Source organism: Equus przewalskii, unplaced genomic scaffold, assembly GCF_037783145.1.
Source record: "Equus przewalskii isolate Varuska unplaced genomic scaffold, EquPr2 ChrUn-13, whole genome shotgun sequence".
In the NCBI taxonomy this organism is placed as follows: domain Eukaryota; kingdom Metazoa; phylum Chordata; class Mammalia; order Perissodactyla; family Equidae; genus Equus; species Equus przewalskii.
The window spans coordinates 9,050,385-9,070,670 of NW_027228750.1; the positions used below are offsets into that span (position 1 = coordinate 9,050,385).

Consider the following 20,286-nt stretch of genomic DNA (forward strand, 5'->3'; position numbering starts at 1 on the left):
ATTTCTTCCAGAGGAGGGGCTTCCTCCTGGCCTTTGGAATGAAGAATGATGGGAAAGAGGTGAGGGAGGGTCAACAAGGGTCTCTACCACCCAATCGCAGAAAGAGCCCCTGGCAGGGGCTGCCACAGAGCCCGAGCAGTGATATCTGGACTCAAGCTACGTGCCCAGACGTGCCAGCACTAGAGGGGATAGGTGCTAACATTAAGTCAAACATGCAGAAGCCAGTGGAAAAAGGGAGGTGTCAGGGCCAGGTCGAGGGAACCAAGGCCTGATGGAGCAAGAGGCTGGGAGAAAATCCCTGGGCAGATCTCAGGTTCAGTGAAGACCTGGGGGCTGTGGGTGTGGAGGGAGGGCTCTGAAGTGGAAGCCAGGAACCTGCCTACTCTGGGATCCTGGGACATTTAGCAACTTCTTAAAAACAAGCCCCTGTGGCCATATAACTGTACACTTGCTGTGTGATGGCTATATTCACATTAGCCCTGGGAGCCAAGGGAAGGGGCCCGGAGAGGTTCAGGGACTGGCCCAAGGTCACACAGCCAATGAGAAAAGCTGGTACAATTCCCTAAGGCTCAGGATATCCAGCCAGTGCTCCAATCTCCAGGGCTGGAACAGCATCCAGATGGAAACAAGGAGGTCAGAAGGTTGAGGGCAGAGCTCCCAGAGGCCCTTCCCAGACCCTCCTGCTCCCCTGCCACCAGGCTCCAGGAGAAGGACCTGGATTGGCTCTGCCCACACTCCATTCAGCCTCCAACACTGTGGGCCGCCCTTGCCTGGAGGGGGCATGATGCTGCAAGTTGGGGCCACAGCCCACCCGCCCTTACACCAGAGCAGGGGCGGCTCCTTGAGACAGATCTGGGTCTTCTAATTCAGGTCCACAGACGGTTTTGGTCCACAATGATGCTTTTCCTGGTCTGAGGGGAAGGGGAAAAACTGTAGTGAATTCTTTATATGGTACATTTCCTCAGCTTTTAAATTTGAAATAGCATCCCTTTTCTCGTTTAAAAAGCTCTTTCTTGTTACAAAACGTGATGAAAGTAGGACTTCTAGAAAGTCTATTCTTGGTAAAATAAAAATGGTCCACCCTTTCAATTAAAAACAATTTTAAACAGTCCATAAAATCCACAAGTTTGGGAACAACTGTATTATTTCATTCGGAAACATTGTTACCTAGCCTGAGGCACAGGCCGGGGCTCTGCATGCTACAAGTACTTAACAAATGCGGACCACAGGAGTTATCACCATCCAGGCAGTGATGGAAAGGGCATCACAGTTTAGTGAAGTCCACGCACTTGGGAGCACTGGACTCTAGAACCTCAAACAGCCAGGCAGGCCTGAGCAGGTCACTGTGGTTTCGGCCTCGGTTTCCTCTTTGCAAAGAGCAGCAGACAGGACTATGGGGTGGCCTCTGAGATGAATCCCAGGGCAGCATTCCATGGCTCAAGGAGGGGTGACTCCGAGCTCCTGGAGAACAGTCTCTAGCCTGAGCACGTGGCCGCCCACACGAGAGGTTCTAGTAACAACAATAATAAAGGGTCTGCTGGCCACAAGAAAAGGGCTTAATTGGACTTTATCTAGGACTTAGGCCCAAACCAAACGAACACACTGTCCCAAGCCTCTGGATGCATCTCCCAGCCCCTCCAGGCTGACACCAGTCTTGGAGCTTCCCTTGCAGCCTGAGTCATGCCACCCCCTGCAGGCCAAGTCAATTCAATTCAATGCAGCAAAACCTGACTTAGCCCGGCTCTGTGCCAAAGGGGTGTGCACATGCATTATCCAGGAAAGCAGTACATACGGCAGTGCTGCATCATTTAAATTTAGAATATACCTATTCGTATGTATCTACTGCATCCACGCCTGTTAAGAGGCAATTAGACTAAATAAAATATGACCAGTCTCCACCCTCAAGGACAAGTCCTTGGAAAATAGCCCAACTGACCTGAGGGGGATATAGAGGAGAGAGGGGACCCAGTCCTCCCCCAGGGGCATTCTGGCTACCTGAGAAGGTGGGTGCCCTGCACAGACCCAGCAACAAGGTAAACCAGAGGCAGAAGGTGTGGACTGCAGGCCATTCACAGGGCCTGGGACGTGGGAGTCTCTCTCAATGCTGGGGCTGCATGTGAATGGGCGGGGGGCCGGGGCCATTCTGCCCCTTCCTAAAGCACGGCCCTCACACCCCTGGGGGAGGAGAGCTTGTGCCTGTCTGGAGCAGGGCACTGTCACCCCAGGCACTGTCCCCAGGGCGTGGGTGACTTTTTCCAGCCTTGGTCTGGTTGTGAAGCAGGAAAGAGATGCTTTGGCAGGGTCCTTGGGTGCAGGGGGAGTGAGCACAACTGCCTCCACTCAGCGTGGAAGGGACAGAGGAGCGATGGGGGCGGGGCGATGGCAGCCCTCCCACCCCCTCAGGCGGCCCAGCTCTGCACAGTCTCAGCCCCATTCCCTAGACACCAAGGGACACCCGCTGCTGACACCATGGCATTGGGTTTCCCCTGGGCTAGCTCAGGCTACTGTCACCAGGCCTGCCAGGAAATTGCTGCTGACACTCGCGGAAGGGCCCGAGGAGTGGGGAGGCCGGGGATTGTGAAGTCTGTGAGTTCTGAGCAGACACTAGACGGGGCTGCAGCAAGGGAGACAGCTGTAGGTCTGAGGGGAATTCTAGCCACGCAGGGCTGGGCCTTGAGTCTTCATCCTGGTCCTGCCCCTCTTGGGCTTCCCCAGGAGGCCAGGGAACCTGGCAGCTTGTGGCCAGCCTGGCTTCATGGGGTAAGATGGAGGGGAAGGGTCAGCACTGCCTGAGGGTCATAGGACTCCCCTCCACACCCCTACCCTCAAGGTTGTACAAATTTGCCCCTTAGCATCCCCCCAGGAAGAAAGCCACAGCTGCCCCACCCTCACCAGGCCACATGCCTGGACACTGAGGGGTTCCTACCCCCTTTAACCTGGATAGGGATCACGACCCCCTCCTCCTGTGTTTTCCCCCATCCCGCTGCTGTCCTACCAGGTCCTAAGCAGCCTGCTCTGCATCCTTACCCAGCCTGTATGCCATTCCTTTCTCTCTCACTCCCCTGCTGCCTCTCTCTTCTCTGCTGTGTTTATTAAAAGAAAAACATGCATTGGTTCCCAGGTGCTCCTGAGTATTTCGAAGACTTAGGGAGAGGGCTGGGCATGTTGGCGATGGAATGACCAGAGCAACAGAGCACTCTCTGGGCTCTCAAGGGAATACCTACAGGAGGCTGGGCCCAATCCACTTGCAAAGAAATATCTATGGATCTCTCTCCCCTCTGAACTACACAGCTCCCCACAGATGAAAGCCCTCAGTTCTAGACTGTGACATCTGCCATGGCTTTGATCCTGGACCACCCAACCCTAGCCTCAGCCCCAGGCAGGAGGAAGAGGAAGGCCAGAGGTAGAAGCAGGCCCATTGGAAATGTGGGAAGGGTCTGGACCTGCAGGGAGAAAGCCACAGGGGCAGCCAGGCCTGCCCACAGAGTGACAGTGGTGATGGAGATGCGGTTGCAGGGTGATTGAGGGTGGTGAGCACCCGCATGTGTACAGGACAGGGGAAGTGGGAATCCAGCCAGGGCTCCTCACAAGGCGATGGACGGTTCATGGTACCAGCCTGGCAGCCTGGGGCATCTGGCCTCACCAGCCAGCAGCTTCGAGCCTCCCCCCTAGGCAAAGGCAGGCCTCTCTCCAGGAGCTCCTCAAGGGCAGGAATGGATGATCCACACAGATGATCAATCCATCCACCCATCGCGGGTGTCTGAAATACCTGCCACAGGCCTAACACAGGACAAACATGCAGAATTGTCCCCAAAAGGCCCACCTCTCAGTCTAGGACACTCAGGAAGGCACTTCAGAGCAGGGCAGGGTAGGGTGGGGGTGAGAAGGGGGGGTGGGCTCTGATTGGACGGTTCTCAAGTTTGGTTTTAACAGATCATGAAATTATGACTTAATGTTCTTACTTTTCACTTACCCAAGTAAGGACATTAAATAACTGACAAAAGAAAGGTATTTTAACACTTCTTTAAAAAATAAAGAGGATTAAATAAAAGACAGTCCTTCTCAATATCAATTAGTGATAGAGGTTAGACTAGGGGTTATTTTGCGGGGAACTGACTGAAAGGGATACCAGGAGGCCTGGGGAGCACTCTTCAAGTACCAGTTCTAGATCTGGGAGGTGGCTGCACAGGTGTGACATATACAGAAATTCGTTGAGCTGTACACTGGGGCTACTGCACTTTGCTCACATAAGTTACACCTCAATGAAAAAGTAAATAGAGGCAGAAGTTGGACATTAAGCTCACAGAAGCTCAGGACTCGGAGGCCATGCTTCATGAATTCAAATTCCAGCTCTACCTCTCGCTATCTGTGTGACTTTGAAGAAATTACTTAACCTCTCTGTGCTTCAGTTTCCTCATCTCTAAACTGAAGATAATCATTGTACTTACCTCAAAGAGTTCTTGTGGGGACAAAATGAGTAAATATATGTAAAACCCATCAAAGAGTGTTTGGTATGTAGTAATTACTCAGTAAGTGGTATTCATTGTTATTAATATTATTCAAGAAAGCGAAGTTGCAAAGTTTATATTGAAATATAAAAATAGATTAAACTTCCAATTAAGAAAAGAAAACATAAAATGACATTTCATAGTATGAATTACATTATATGATATTGCTTTCTTACACAAACTTATTAGAGGCTCTGTATTTCTCATTCATTATTCAACAAATATTTATTGATTGCTACTAGCTTCCAAAACTATTCCAGACAGTGGGAATAAAGCAGTGAATCAGACAAAGTCCCCGTTCTCGTGAGTTTACATTCTCATGTGGGAGACAGTCAGTGAACAAACAAGGAAATAAATATGTAACACAACGTTAACAGAGAACACCAAAACATCTACACCTAGGCATACCATATCCAAACTGCAGGAAATCAAGACAAAGAGCAAATCTTGAAAGAATTCAAAAGGAAGCAAATGCTTTACCTCTAGAGGAACAAGGATAAGAGTTGAACTGACTTGTCTTCAGAAGCCATAAGAAAGATGGAAGTAGAGTGAAATACTTAAAACGTTGAAAGCAGAAAACTGAACCTAAATTTGTGTATCCACTGAAATTATCCCTCTAAAGTGGAAGAGAAATAACGACTTTCTCATACAAACAACATCGACGGTGATAAGTGCCAGGAGGAAAAGTAAGGCTGAGGAAAGTGAGGGGGGCAGGTAGAGGTGCCACGTCAGGGCATCAGGAGACCTCTCCAAGGAGGTGCCATTTCCATGGAGACCTGAATAAAGTGAAGGAAGGAGGCAGGAGCCATGCGAGGATCAGGAGAGAGCTCCTGGCAGAGGGAGCGGCAGGGGCAAAGGCCCTGCGGTGAGATGGAATCTGAGAGGAGCAGAAAGAAGCCAGTGTGGCTGGAGCACAATTAGCCCAGGGCAGAGGGTGTGATGTGAAGAAGGAAAGGTACAGGGCCAAGGTCATGGAAGGAGCTTCTCCTGAGTGCCATGAGGAGCCATTGGAGGAATCTGAGCTGAGGGTGATACAACCCAATTTACATCTTCTGCAGATCACTCTTGGCTTTGGTTTGTGGAGACCAGGGAGGAGCAGGGAGATCAGCTACAAGGCATTGTCCAGGCAAGAGATGGGGGGGCATTGACCAGGATGGTGATAGAGGAGGGAGGAGGGGAATCACTGGATTCTAGAGGCTTCTGGAAGGCGGAGCCAGTAGGACGATAGATGGATTGGATCTAGTGTGTGAGGAAAAGAAAAGGGCAAGGTGGGCATTTTGGCCTGAGCCACGGGGGAGTGGCAGTGCTTGGAGCTGAACTGGGGGACCTGGGAGAGAAGCAGGCTTGGGCATCAAGAGTTCTGCTGTGTTTGCACACGTCAAGTTTGAGAGGACAAATGGATAGCTGGACACACAAGTCTGGATCAAGGGAGCGGGCAGAGCCGAACGTATCATTTGAGGATGGTCAACAGCACAAGTGTACGGCTCAAATGCCCTACGGGAGCTCATGTTCGGGGTTTTCTCACAGTCTTTCTGGAAAATTCCCCGCAGCCCTGCTAAGGAAAGTGGAAACAGTCTTTCTAGGGTTGTCTCATCAAAGCTGGAGCATTCTGGGCAACACCAGAGATGGAAAACCAGCACCCCTTGTCTCCAGCAACTCCGCCAAGCCTCTCCCTGTGGGCTGCAGCATACAGCGCGGTGGACCAGACGTGTGAGGGCAGAGAGCTCGGGGCAGGTGCGGACAGGAACCAGATGAGAGGCACACTCTGGGCCAGTGGCCAGGGAAAAATTCCTCCCGGGCAGGCGCACTCAGCGCTCTGGGCAGAACCTGAGACGATCTCAGATGGCGCCCTGAAGAGAGAGTGAGAAAATCATTCCTCTCCAATTCTCTTTCCTATCTGATCACAATGTGCCCTTTAAATCACAGCTGCATCTGGTTGCTAAAAATGCGGCCAATGGGGCTTTAACACCCTCTAAAACTTGCTAACACTCCTGTTTAAGGGAAGAAAGCAAACTTTAGACTCAAAGGCTTCTATAGGCAACTCTGGCTACAATGTAATCATATTTCTGTGCTTTCATTTTATTTATTTTTACAGCTACTCTTTGTTTATGACAAGTGCTACTAGTGTTCCATTAACGGTACAGATGTAAAATTTCCTTTTAAAAGATATTCACGTGTGTGTGTATGTGCGCGTGCACACATGTGCGTACAGTAAGTTAAATAAAAATGTTACAACTAGAAGGACCCACAACTAATAATATACAACTATGTACCTGGGGGCTTTGGGGAGAAAAAGGAAAAGAAAAAAAATCTAAAAAAAAAAAGAAAAATGTTAATAATACACGTGGCACTCAGATGTGGCCAAAATCATGAAGATGTGACTTACAAGACTAGAATCTGAAAAAAACATGGTTATAAAAGATGCAGAAATGAAAATAAGAGCCCTGAGCATCATATTCATACACAAAGCTCAAAATCACCCGAACCACCCCAAGATCAAGGGTGGGAACATCCCCCTTTCCTTTCACAGCCCTTGCAGGCTGCACGTGGATAACTTTCCCTCTTCCGTGGTGCTTTCGGTATTTGCCATCACTGGATTTCACCAAAGGGGAGAATTCTCTGAATATACAGTTTTCCTCATCTCAAGGCCACAAAATTGATGTTGTTACCAATGCAGTCTCCCCAAAGGCCGCAAAATCATGAGATGCCTTCTGAACCAGCAAAGATTACGATGTGCCCTTTAAATAACAGCTGCATCTGATCATACCTCTAACTCACGGAGATGGAAGTTCTGGACAATAGTGTCCCCATACAGTGCACTCCTCAAAAATAAGGAGCAGGTCTAGGCATGAGTCAGGGCCTTGAGCAGCGCCTGGCTTAGGCCAGACCTCAGGGATCTCTGAATATTAGGTGGTCCACGCACAGCAGTGCCCACCCGAGTCAGATGACAGTGTCCGTGTGGGGTCCACAGACCTGGGCAGAGAACAGAGCTCAGGAGGAATGAGGACAGAAGATATTCAGATGCAAATCCTGCTGACCCTCTTGGGACCCCAGAGAAACCCAGCGATGTTATCCCAAAAGTAGGAAGTGTGGGCCCTGGGCTCTCAGCACCTCCAGCTGCAGCCGGCTGAGGGAGGCACAGCTGTCTCGCCTGAGGCTGTGTCTCTTGTGAAGGAGAAACATCCGGCCAATTCCATCAAGAATGTCAGTCAAGATTCAGGGGAGGAATCGGTCAGTTCAGCCATCCTATCCAGCAGCTCTGTGTCCTGGGAGCAGACGATTGGACCATCCTCAGCCAGGATGGGGAGAGGCCTCTGCCCCAAGGGCTGGGGGCTTTGCAGCCCCCTCATCCCCCAAGTCCTCTCCCACCTAAAGCCTTGGGTTGGGGGACTGCAGCCTGGGAGAGGCACAGGGACTGGCAGGATGTGACCCAGGATATGGGGACCACAGGCTCTGTGGCGAGATATGCGGAGGTGAAAGGGCAAACCTGTTTCTAGTCTCCTTATCAGGAATGGCCGAGTGAAAGGGAAGTGGGCAGCCCTGGAGGTCAGGCTGGCGGGTCATTGCGGGGCCAGGGCTGGGCCCAGGAGACCTGAGAGGGGACCCTGCTGGGCGGGGGAGAAAGAGAAAGGGAGGGATGAAGGGAGGGCCGGGGAGGAACAGCTAGGTGGCCAACCATCCAGGTTTGCCCTGGACTGATGGGCTAGCTGGGATAGAGGACTTCCAGGTTTAAAACCTAGGTGGCTGGTCACCCTAGGAGCAGTCCTAGCCAGGCGACCGTCAGAGCCCCAGCCCACCTTCCCAGGCTCACCCCTCCACCTTGTGTGAATGCCTTCTTTCTTCTTCCCACTGCCGCTTTATTCATTCAACAACTATTAAAGAAATGCCCACTCTGTGCCAGGCCTGCTGCCAGGCACGGGGGTCCAGCAATGAAACAACAGACTCCCCTTTGTGGTCCAGAGCTTGTGGATTACGAGACCTTCAAAGCCAGGGGGAATCCTCACTCCCTCTGCCGCCTGCCCAGCCAGCCACCGCCTGGTGCCTCTGGCGCGTGTTTCCAGGAAGCTCTTTTTGGTCTACCTCGCCACACTCCAGCGTGGGGACTGTGTCTAGTTCACGGCTCTACCTCCTGCTGAGCCCAGCACAGGACCCTGAACACGACAGGTGCTTAATACCTGTCTTTGATGGAGTGGTTAAGGTACTGAGGGCAGGGCGGAGGTGGGGACCCCTCGGCAGTCTGTGAATACCCACAGCCCTGCACCCACGCCACTCCGCAAATATACACATATGCACACAGGGCACACCTAGTCTTGGAGCTGCATTCTCCCTGACCCAGCAGAGGCGGGCGCCCACCATCCCTAGCTGGGGAAGGAAAGGGGAAACATGGCAGGCTGATGGGCAGACCCCAGCCTAGGTCAGGGGAGGGTGGTCCCCGAGATGGGGGGAGTACCAGAGCTGGCTTGTTCTCCGCTAGTTGAGAAGTCTTGGCCTCGGGCTCCAGCATCCTGTTCCCTCAGGGGTCTCACCTGTAGTGAGCCCACAATAGTCAATGTGCCCTATGTGTGTCTGGGGCATCTTAGGGAGCCAGAACCAAGCCTAGCCTCTTTTGGCCTTGGTCCTTGCAGCTGGAGAAGCCAGCAGGGACGTTGAGGGAGGCTAGGCAGGGAGGGAGGCAGTGCTGGAAGAGGCTGGGCTTCCAGTTACAACTCCAACAGACTCCGCCGCCCACTTAAGGAGTAGGGAACTGCACATGGGACTATAAGCTTCTCACAGGCAGAGCTGTATGCACTCATCTTGGTCCACCCAGCAGGGCAGGACTTAGACTGGGCTCTCCACACTTTCTGTGGATAATGCCAAAATCAAGCCTGGCCCTCACAGAGCAGGGCCCCACATTGCTGTCCTGCCCCCTGGTGGCATTTTATCATATTGCAACCCTCGGGATATAAGAAAAAGCAGGGGGTGGGATTTCTGACTGTGGCTGAGGTCAGCCCACTGGATGCCCCATCTTTGGGGCATGGTCTTAGGGCATCACCAGGATGGGGCCCTTGAATGTTCTGAGAACAGCTGGGGAGTGGGAGAAAAGAGCAGGATGTGGGAAGACAATGCCAGAGGAAAGGGCAGCCTGGGACCTGATGCACGCTCTACCCACAGGTCACAGACAGACAGGGAAAGCACAGAAGGGACCTCGGGATCTTTTAAAATCAAAACTCAGGTGTCCAGAGTTGGATTATGGCTTAACCATAGTCTTCGGTTCCTGACACACCCTCATGCTTTCATGTAGGTAATTTTTCATTTAGCTATTTTTCATAATGCATAAGCACCTATGAACCAGGGACTTTCTTTCCTCCTTTCTTTTTAAGAGCAGAGATTCCCCCCTCCCCCAACTCCCGGCCTTTTCTTCCAAAGGAAATTTCATATGGAACCCGGGTAAGTACGAAGTGGAACTGCAATGGCTGCAGTAGGGGTGGGGGCTGGCTGCTGCCTGTTTGGCCACCCCCTTTACTGCCTCAGCAGCCCCCAGGAGCCGCCTGGAATTCTGTAGAACATGATCTGTACCAACAGTGCCCAGGAGGGCAGGAACCTGTCTCCTCCGTTCCTATGCCCCAGTGCCCAGCACATACCCAGTTTATTTAATGCCCTGTTTCAACAAATGCTGGGTGAAATGAACTGAATAAGAGAAACTTAGTCCAACAACTACCCAGGTCTGATTTGGGGAGGGGACACCAAAAAATGCCTCTGCCTCCAAAAGTCTCCGCCATCAGCCTATCACAGTGCCTACCCTTCTCCATAACCACACAGTCCAACGCTGCATGTCCTCCAGGACCCGAAACAGACACTACCTCCTCCACGAAGCTTTCCCAGATGTCCCCAGCCAGAGTCATCCTGCTGCCTTTGAACACTGTAGCCACTTTATTACACCTCTCTCCTGCATTCTTCACACTCACTCAGCCTTCAGCCCAAGTTATTTGCATACATGTCTCATTTCCCCAACAATGCAGACCCTGCGCTCTTTGAGAAGCCTGTCGTGTTTGATCGACTTCTGCATCCATCTCGGTGCCTTCACACAGTAATATTCAATACATGTCTGAGGAAGAAGGAAAGTCTCCCCGTGCTCCTAAGGACATCGTGTCTCCAGAGAGGAAAGGCTGTTAAAATTCTCCACCAGGGGCACCTGGAATCAATTTGACCTACTAAGACATTAGCTGGACTAGTTTATCAGCTCCGCAAACTGTCACCAAGCAGAGAACATGGACAGGGATCCAGGATAGGGAAGTTCGGGTAGAAAAGAGACATCTAGAGCCCCACTAGTGTCAGAGCTGTGTGCAGAGGTTGGGTCCCTGGTCCTGAGAAGGATTCAGAAAGTGTGGCCAAGGAAGAGCTGGGGGTAGGGGCAGCAGGAGGAGAGAGGTGGAGGGTCCTGGGTCCCTCAGCTCTTGAGTTTGCCTCCCCACGTCTGCCTCCAGGGCCTGGCAGGCTGGGACACAGGGGACTGGTTCCCTTTTTCTCCCCCAGAACATCTGGGGTTGCATCAGACATAACGATCTGGTAAAGAAAATTGTTATGGAAATATGTAACCGTGAGACGTTATCAAAGGCGTCTTTAAAGTCCCTTTTCAACCCCCAGCGGGTGGAGGGGGTTGGAAATTGGAAAACTGGGAGACGATTACAGGACCATCAAAGTGGCCGAAATTCAATCCAATCTGCAGGTTTAAGGATGGCTAGCAGACTCCTGCCCCAGCCCAGAAGGCTGCAAACCCACTGTTTAAAAACCAAATCAACGGCATCATCAGATCCGGGCCTGCAGCAAACAAACGGCGCCCACAAAGGGTTCCCTGGATTTCCCTTGCGCTGGGGAAATCTGAGAAGTGAGGCCCTGGGGAGGCGCGCCCAGCTCCCAAGGCTTCTATCTTCTCCTCCCTACCCCACCCCACCCCCAGTCTGGGCTCCAGCTCTTTGTCTCTCCATCCCTCTCGGTGCCTTCCTTCTTGTACATCTTTCTGTGCCTACTCATTCTCCTTCCATCTCTTTTTATATATATTTTTTCTAACAGTGTTCTATGTCTCTCTTCTTTTTCTCCCTATGGTTGCCCTCTCATAAATTGTGGAAATTGTGACATTTCCACTTTTTTTGTGTGGACTTCCATCTCTTTTGTGCGTCAGCACTGTGTCTTTACATTTGGTCTTTTTTCTTTCTTTTCTCGTTCTCTCTTTCTTTCCTTCTTTTGTTCTTTCACAGCAACACCCTCTTTTCCTGGGCCTCTCTTTAATTTTTCTGCCCTTTCCTCCCTGTGAATTTCCTGTAATTTCAGACCATGGATGAGGTGAAATCCTCTTTGGCTGGTTTGTTTACCAATGCGAGTCCTGGGTATTTCACCCTGGTGTCCAAACATAAGTGCCCTCCATGCATGCCCCATCCAGGGACCCTTCTCCCTATGTCTATCATCATGAACTGTGCATCGCGGCAACATAACCTTGCCAGCACACAGGGCGCACGAAAGAGACATGTGGTTTTTACCTCTGAGGAGGCTCTGCAGACATGAAAATTTATGTCCCGCGGGGTGGAACGCTACAGCACATAAAACTGATCCACGCAGAGAACGTCTGTAATTTACAATTTTTTTTACGTGGGGTGAGAGAAAGAAACTATAATTTTGCTACTAATAAAGTCTCTATTTTTATGCTCAAGATGTGAGGGTTTATCTTCACTCACATTTCTCATGGTCGTAACCTTGAAGGCTCTGTTATATTGCAGGTTTATATTTAGAAAAGAGAGCAATTCGCACGTCTCACTGGAAATTCCGAGGAGTTTCATTCCGCCCTGCAAAATGTGTTAGTGACCACGAGAAGAAAGCTCCATTTTGAGTCATTCGTCTTAGACGAATCCTTTCGGGAACGGAAAGGGAAACAACACACGTATGTTTATCGAGAATAGAACTGAGAACCTCAGGAGAAAACGAAAGCAGACGCACAGGGCGCGCCGCAGGAGCCCCGGGAAGGCGCGGGAGCCGGCACGGCTCGCGCGGACGGCCGACGGGATGCGGCAATTCGCCACCCGGCCACTCACCGCCGCCTGCGGCCCGGGCGAGAGCGGGCTGCGAGTTGCAGCGACGGGGTCCGAGTAGCCGGCAGCCGCCCACCTGTCCGGCCGCCCGTGGGGCCGTCTGTCCGTCGCGGGTCCTGCGCGCCCGGCTCCAGGCTCGCGCGTTTCCGCGGCCCACGGCCTCCGGCTCGGCTCCCCGCTGGCCTGGCCTCGCGGCGCACAACCTGCGGGCTGCTGTCAATTTACCAGGCCCCAAGTTCACGGGCGCTGCGCCCGTTCCGCTCGCGTGAGCCCAGGCCCTGCTCAGGCCCGGGGCTGACATGCTAGAGTCCGAGGCCGCCGCTGGAGAGAAGAACGGGCGGGCGGCCGCGGGCTCGACTCCTGGGGCTCTCCGAGCCCCAAGGCCCCCGGCGATCCGGGAAGAAACCAAGCGCCTGTTCCCTTTGATCTGGTTTTATAGAGATTTGATGTTGACATTAAACTTTGAATGCTTTTATCGAGTTCGATCTCTCTCTGATTACCATTTTTACAAGGGACTCGTGTGCCGGCGCAGCAATCTGCTGGCTGGCGAGGATGCGCGGAGGGACGCGGGCACCGGGCCTTGGGATCAGCAGGCTCTGCGGCACGGGGTGCCGGGGCGACGCTGGGCACAGCCCCCTACCTGAATCCATACGCAGTTGCCGCTCGCCCCACATATCCCTCCTTCCCCGCCCTCGCGCACCAGGCCGCCCTCTCCGCAACGCTGGCGCGGGAGGCCGATGCACGGTCGCGGCGCGGCGCGGCGGAGAGACCCAGGCTCCAGAGGCGCAGGGTGCGGAGCCGGAGAGGAACTGGGAGCCGCCGCCGAGCCTCAGTCCTCCCTCTGCAGCCCCCATATCCACGCCGAGAGACTCAATTACTTTCAGGTGTGGACCACTTAATAAACTAAATCTTCCGGGGCAGGAGGCAAGTTTTGGGGGGCCAAACTCAAATCAGCAGACTTCGCATTCATAAAGAGGGGCTTCCCTTAAGTCTCGTCCGGTTTGGGCGGAGGTGGGGAGAGGAGGTTCCCCGACAGAGAGTGTCTCCCCCTGGGATGACTGTCCTTGTGGGTGGGGGGACCCAGAGAGGCTCTCTGTCTCTTTGGGTCTCTCCTCGGCTCTGTCTCTTTCTATCTCTGTTCTCGGTACATCAGAACGGAATCAACCATTTTTGGACTGAATCACTGCTAACTGGGCCAGAGCCCTTGAGCCGAGTCCAGAGACCCAGTGGAAACAGAAAGCTGTCTCTCGTCCCCTCTCTCACCTCTTTCTCTTTTTCTCCTTTGTCTCCATCATCCATTGCCCAACGCTCTCTTGATCTGAGATTTCCAAACCTACTTTTGCAACACTCCAGGGAAACTCCAATTATCTCTAGGGCTTTGTGAAATGCTCAAAACGACATGAACTTCAATTATGTTTAATTATTTAACTGCAGGCTATGGACCCTTGATTGGGCAGAATAAGCAGAGGAGGATGTTGGTTAATCAAACAAACCATCCCAGGGTGTCACAGCTCCCTGAAGGAATGCCAGCTTCAGAAATTTCAGGGCTCAGGAAAGAATCTCCAGCTCAGGAAGAGAAAATTAAGTTCCCAGGAGGGCAGGGGCTTAATTTATTAAGGTTTGGTCCCAGGGAAAGCTCTCTCTGACAAGAGGAGCCAGGAGGACTCTGTCCTGCCCTGGGCTTCCTCCCCCCACCCTCTTGCCAACCATCTCCATCCAGGCCTTTGGAGAAGGAAGGGAGAAGGTTTCTCCCTTCTTACCCTACTCTACTCCCATTTAAAATCCCTCAGTAAAGTCCAGCTTACACTGGACAAAGCAAACTGGTTCCTTCCCTGTTTGCTAGGAAATTCAGACCACAACAGAATTTTTGTATGAATTTCCCAGGAATCCAGCCTGATGTAAATAAACATGCTCTCTCTCATGGCTCTGCTCTTTTAGAAGAGTTACTCACCCAAAAGTCTCGGAGGGCCCCTCACTCCTCACACCACTGGATCTAGGAAATTGCCCTTCTCCTGAGTTCAGGGATGGGAGCCCCAAGAGGTGACCAGATGGCCGTGGTGGAGGGCAACTCACTCTCACGGCATCTGACAAGGGCCCACATGTTTCCCGTACAGAGAACAAATCTGCCCCATTAAAGCGTTACTCTGCTGGGGAAAACACTGATGCAATATTAGAAACACGCTGGGCCCACTGTGAGAGCCGGAAGGAGAGGCAGGTCCTCTCAGGAAGGCAGCGAAGGCCAGTGGGCGAAACTAATCCCGCCACGTCCACCCTGACTTGGCCCAGCAAATTGAGGGAGGGCTTATTGACCAAAACATCCGCAGGAGCGAGCCTATGGGGCTAGTGGTGTAGTTAGAGAGAGAACGTCTGGGGATAGACAGGGGCAGAAGGTGCTGGGGGAACCTGGGCTTGGGGCCGAACTGGGGAGTCCACTTCCTAGGACTGAACTTTATAGCAAACAACTCCACGGTTTGGGCCCCAGCGACACTGCTGATCTAAATAGCTTATTAACAAATGGAAAATATATAAACACATAACAATTGCCTCTAAGAAAAAATTTATTAAAATCCTCCCATGTTATGTGCAAAATAAATAGCTGAGACCATATGGGTGAGGAGGAAAGTGGCTGTGTCCTAATTAGCTATATGCTCTCGGCAAAAGTTCCCTCTCCAGGCCTCGGTTCCCTCATTTCTAGATGAAGATGACAGCCTAGATTAGCAGTTTTCAAACTTTATACTGCATCAGTGTCATCCAAAAAAAAAACCCCGTTAAAACAAAGACTGCTGGGGCCCACCCCAAGAGTTTCTGACTCAGTAGGTCTGGGGTAGGGCCAATAATTTGCGTTTCTAATAAGTTTCTCAATGCTGCAGCTGCTGGCCTGAGGAACACACTTTGAGAACCTTTGGACTAGATGATGTTTAAGCTCCCATCAGATCTAACATTCTGCTCTGTCTCCATGCCCCTGGATATCCTCCATGCCTCCTGATGTGTTTGGAACCAAATATGAGAGGGCTGATGATTTTACACTCAGGCTTGTACACCCTGTCATCAGTACAGAATAAATCTTTCAGCAGGCTGACAGAGGCTGGTCACCCTGCCCACTGAAGGATTCTTGACCTCTCAGTGCACATATTCCAGTTTGAATTAACCCCAGCTGGCTGACTGCAGGGCCTGCATCTCCAACAGTGGCTAATGCTGGTTTTCCTTTGTACCAAGCAGGGCTGGGCCTAATCCTAGCTAAATCCCAAGCAGGCCTGTTGTGTAGACGGCTGCCTTCAGAGGGGTTGGCAAGAGCCCAGGGTACATCTCCAGGCCCCTCGATGTGGCCTAGTGTCTGCTAAACATTTACCCCAACACACACACACACACGCCACCACACACAGAATCCCCAGTCATCAGGAGAACTAGTTTCACTTTGATGTACCTCTGCCTGCACATTTGTTTCAGCTCCTCTCCTGGAACCACGGCCTTATTTATCTTCTTGGCATGGGTTCTTAGAATACTTCCATTCAGGCAGCAGCAAAATCACTCAGCTCCACTGTTTTACGAAGTTTATCAAACAGCAAAATATCCGGTCTCTTTGTCCAATGGATCTGGTGAGAATGTGCCTACAGAACTGCTTTTCCCCAGATGTCCTAGGGTCTGTGTGTGGTTACAGATACCCTCCCCTATGAGGACCCTGCAAAATCTTGGGCTTGCCTACTTATGCTGCAAGGGGCCCCCAAAGCAGATGCAGAGTTTTGAGGCTTCTCCTAAATAGGGAGACCCAGCTACACATACTTCACACATGCACACACTATGTTCACACCCCACCAACAGACCCTCAGACTCCACAGCAGATTAACAACCTGTACACCCCACCCCAATCCCCCAGCCTGGGATACCGCCCCTGCCCCCAAAAGTAGGAGCTGCTTCTAAAATTATCACTGTCATCTCCATCCCAAAGTTTGGGACCTTTGTGGAGACAGCCACCTTCCCTGCAGCTGAGGGCTTGGGCCCTCCCCACCCATTTAAAGGGACCAAGTGTTTCATAATCTCCACAGGTCAACTCCAAACAGCCACAGGCCTGGTCTTCTCCACTAGGCCCTCCACTCCAAGCATTCTGCTTGCTTCCCAGGAATCATGGCAACCCCAAGGCTGGGCTCTGCACCTCTAATCCCACCTGAGGCCTCTCAGCCAGGGCTGGGGGTGGCCCACACTCTCTGAGGGGCAAGAGAGCAGGCAGCCAGGCCCACCCTCACTCGGCACCTGGCATGCCCAGTACTATCACCAGGTGGGCACCAATCACAGGATTCCAGAACCTGGAAAGTGCACGGAGCACTTTCCCTACGCCCCTTAAGGAAGTTCTCAAAGTCCAGAGAGGAGCCTGGGGCTAGGCAGATGCCCCGACTTTGCAGTTGACAATGTGTACTCACTGAAGGACCCTTTCTGCATGGAAATCTGACTCAGAGGTTCCAAATGTCCCCTGAAGACACACCCCTCTGCCCTGTCTCTGCAGCCCCCACTCTCTGGGCTGCTGATCATCCCTACACTGTCCCCCACCCCAGCTCTGGCAATAAGTCTGGTCATTTCTTCCCCCTAAATACCTCTTCCCTCAAGCCATCCCTCTTCATTCCCTTGGCCACACGCCAGTTCAGGCCTTAGTGACCTTGTGCCTGGACCACCCTCTTACATGCTGTCTCCCCTTCTCCTATGTCCCCCGGCTACCTAGGGCAAGTCACTCTCTCTGCACCCTAGCTTTCTCATCTGTAAAATGGAGACAATGGTACCTTCCTCAAATGGAGGTAAGAATTAAATAAGATATTGCACTTAAAGAGCTTGGTCCACAGTAAGTGCTCAGTAAATGTTAGGTATCATCATTACTATTATTATCCTGCTCAAGCTACCAAAATTATTGTCCCAAAGCACAGCTCTCATTCTCCTGCTAAATAACAACAACAATAGTAATAATACTAACACTTACCAAACACTTATGGGCCAGGCCCTGTTCCAAATGCATCTCAGCACTCTCCAATGGCTCCCCATTCCCTAAAAGAAAGTAGGCGCCATTTTTTGCACATGCTGCATTCTGGTCCTGCTCAGCCTGTCTGTTGTCATGTCTGCTACTCCTTCACAAAGCCCTCTGCTGGAGGAGTCAAGCTCCCTGAGCCGGGACATGCCCTGTCCACTTGACCTGGATTCAGCAACTGCCCTCTTCTCCACCTGCCCGCACTTTGCCGGCCCTTCACGTTTTCCCGGGCTGCAGCTCAGAGATCTCCGAGGGGGAATGGCTCTTTGCCTCGGTGCCCAAGGCTGTGCAGCTGGGGGTCCAGGGACTGGTGCTGATATGTTCATGACTGCTCAGTGGTTGACCTCTCCACCTGGAAGTGACATCAGAGGACATCAGCCCCTTCCGCTCACGTCCATTCCTCAACAAGGGCAGCCTATCTCACACTTAGCAAACATCTTGTATTAGCGGGTAATTGTTCATGTGTCCAAATCTTGTCTCCCCAGGAGAAAAAATCTAGTAAGAAGGATCCACCCAGGCTTTGGAGTGGGGGTGCGTTTTTAGCCCCTCCACTCTGCTGAGCACAGTCGAACGGCTGGAGGGAGAGCACAGCCCTTGTCCATCTGAGAAGACTGTAGGTAGCATGGCATGCTGGAGACAGAGCAAGCTCACTAGGCCACCTGCCTGGGGCCCTCCTGGTTCTGCCATTTAGGAAGTGTCTGATACCTTGGACAATTTAATCTCTCTGAGTTCTGTATTCTCATCTGTAAAGTAGAAACAATAATAGCTACCTCCTAAGAGGGTCATATGAAATTTTAAAATGTAGAGTGTCTAGTTCAGACCTAGTTCATAGTGGGCTCTCAGTCCCACCTCCCTTCCTTGTCACTCAGTTCCAAGCCTAGGGCCGGGGTTCCCCTTGCTGAGCTGACAGCAGTGCAATATGGGATTCCAATACCCCTCTCCAAGAAAAGGGATGTCTGCTTTCTTCCTTCATCTACATGAACAAAGAGCCCCCGTGGAGCCTTGAGACCAGCCCCTGTACTGAGGGAGCCCCCTGGGAGCTTGCCTGCTGGGACAGCTGAACACTCAGCATACAGAGAGAACCAGGGCACACCTTGTTCCCCTGCCAGATCTCCCCAGGCCTCCTCAGGACAGGCAATGTGGCTCTCACTGCCCAGTGGCTTTGCCACTTGCCTGCCAGGCACCCCGTCATGCCCCTTCAGGCCCTCTTCATAACCTATCAGTACAGCCACTCCTCTGACCCAACTTTTGGCATGAGGCCTTATCTTTGGGGTCAGGCACCTTAGGTTGAGTCCCAGCGGCACTAAGCAGCAGTGGGATATGGGCAGTTTTATGAACCAGCCTCCACGATGGCCCCAACGAGCCGCACTTGTGGAATCCTCTCCTACAATAAAGTAGGGCTGACCTGCATGGCCAACAGAATATGGCAGAAGTAATTGTGTGTGAGCGCTGAGGCCTGGCCGTAAATGGCGTTGCAGCTTCCACCTTGGTCTCTTGGATCGGTCGCTGTGGAGGAGGCCAGCTGCCAGATTTGAGGACACGCAAGCAGCCGTGTGGAGAGTCCCTCAGAGGGAGGAACTGAGGCCTCTCGTCAAGTGCCATCCTCAACCTGCCAACTCTGGGAGCGAGCCACCTTGGAAGCCAAGCCTCCAGCCGAAGTCAAGCCTTCAGAATACTGTAGCCCGGCCAATATCTGACTGGGGGTCATGAGAGATCCAAACCAGACCACCCAGCCAAGCTGCTCCTGAATCCCTGACCCACGGTCACTGATGATTGCTGTTCAAAGCCACTAAGTTCTGGGGTGATTTGTTTTGCATCATTAGGTAATGAATCCACAGACCAATCTCAGTTTCTTCATTTGTAAAATGGGAATATTAACACTGACTTTACAACTATAAAGATTAAATGAGATGGTGTTCACCTGGCACGTTGCAGATGTTCTGTCAGTGGTGGGCACTATTATTATTACCCATCCCACCACCTCTCCTTCCCTGGAGACTCCAGAGGAGGCTGGGCAGAGGCCCTCCCATGCTCTTCACTTGCTTTTCTCCCAGGCCCTTGTATAGTTCAGGCCCAGTCTTCACTCTCTGTCTTCCTCCAACACAGGAGCAGACACCGGATGGGAGTGGAAGCGTCTGTGACGTGGTGGGGAGCTCCTTCCACAACTCTGGGGTGGGTCCCACTCACATTTCTAAGGGTGTTCAGTGGTGTGTGTTTGCCTTTCCTTTGAAGGGCACCAAATGTGATAATTACATACTTATTAGCCTTGTAAAACAACAAATCTGGAATCTACACTCTGGAACCAATGGATTTCCTGCTGAAATGAATTCAAGAGGTGCCCTGGCCAGCATTCCTGGGAAGAGCCCAAGCTCTGTACAAAAGGCCCCGCCGATTACCCCCTGGCCCTCTGACCCTCCTCACAGACTACCCCACTGCTCGCCAGGCACAGCTCTTCTGCCCCCCTACTCAACTCTCACCTCACAGCTCCCAGCCAACAAACGTGCTTGTTGTTATTTTCACGTTTTCTTAATGTCTGCCCTCTGAGTGTGGGTCCTGGGATCCCCCTTAGAGTAGGGGACATCCAGGCTCTGGCCTCCTCCTCCATATCTCCCACTAGTGCATCCAGGGCTCAAAGCCGGGCTTGGCACACACTGTGGACAGAAGTCCATGGAGCCACCCTGCCCTCCCCATGGGGTTTCTCTTGGTTCCT

At 52.1% G+C, this 20,286-nt stretch overlaps 1 protein-coding gene across 4 annotated transcripts in view; it reads right to left on the reverse strand.

Moving 5' to 3' along the window:
* Positions 1 to 20,286, reverse strand: part of UBL4B (ubiquitin like 4B) — a 63,271-nt gene that overhangs the window by 37,427 nt on the left and 5,558 nt on the right. Inside the window, exon 1 of one of the 4 annotated variants that reach the window (XR_011536747.1) lies at positions 14,520 to 14,762. The exons of 2 other annotated variants lie outside the window; for them this stretch is intronic. The gene's annotated coding sequence lies outside the window, so the exon portion shown is untranslated. Of the gene's footprint in view, positions 1 to 14,519; positions 14,763 to 20,286 lie in introns of those variants that run through there. One more of the 4 variants, XR_011536750.1, reaches the window with a different exon arrangement.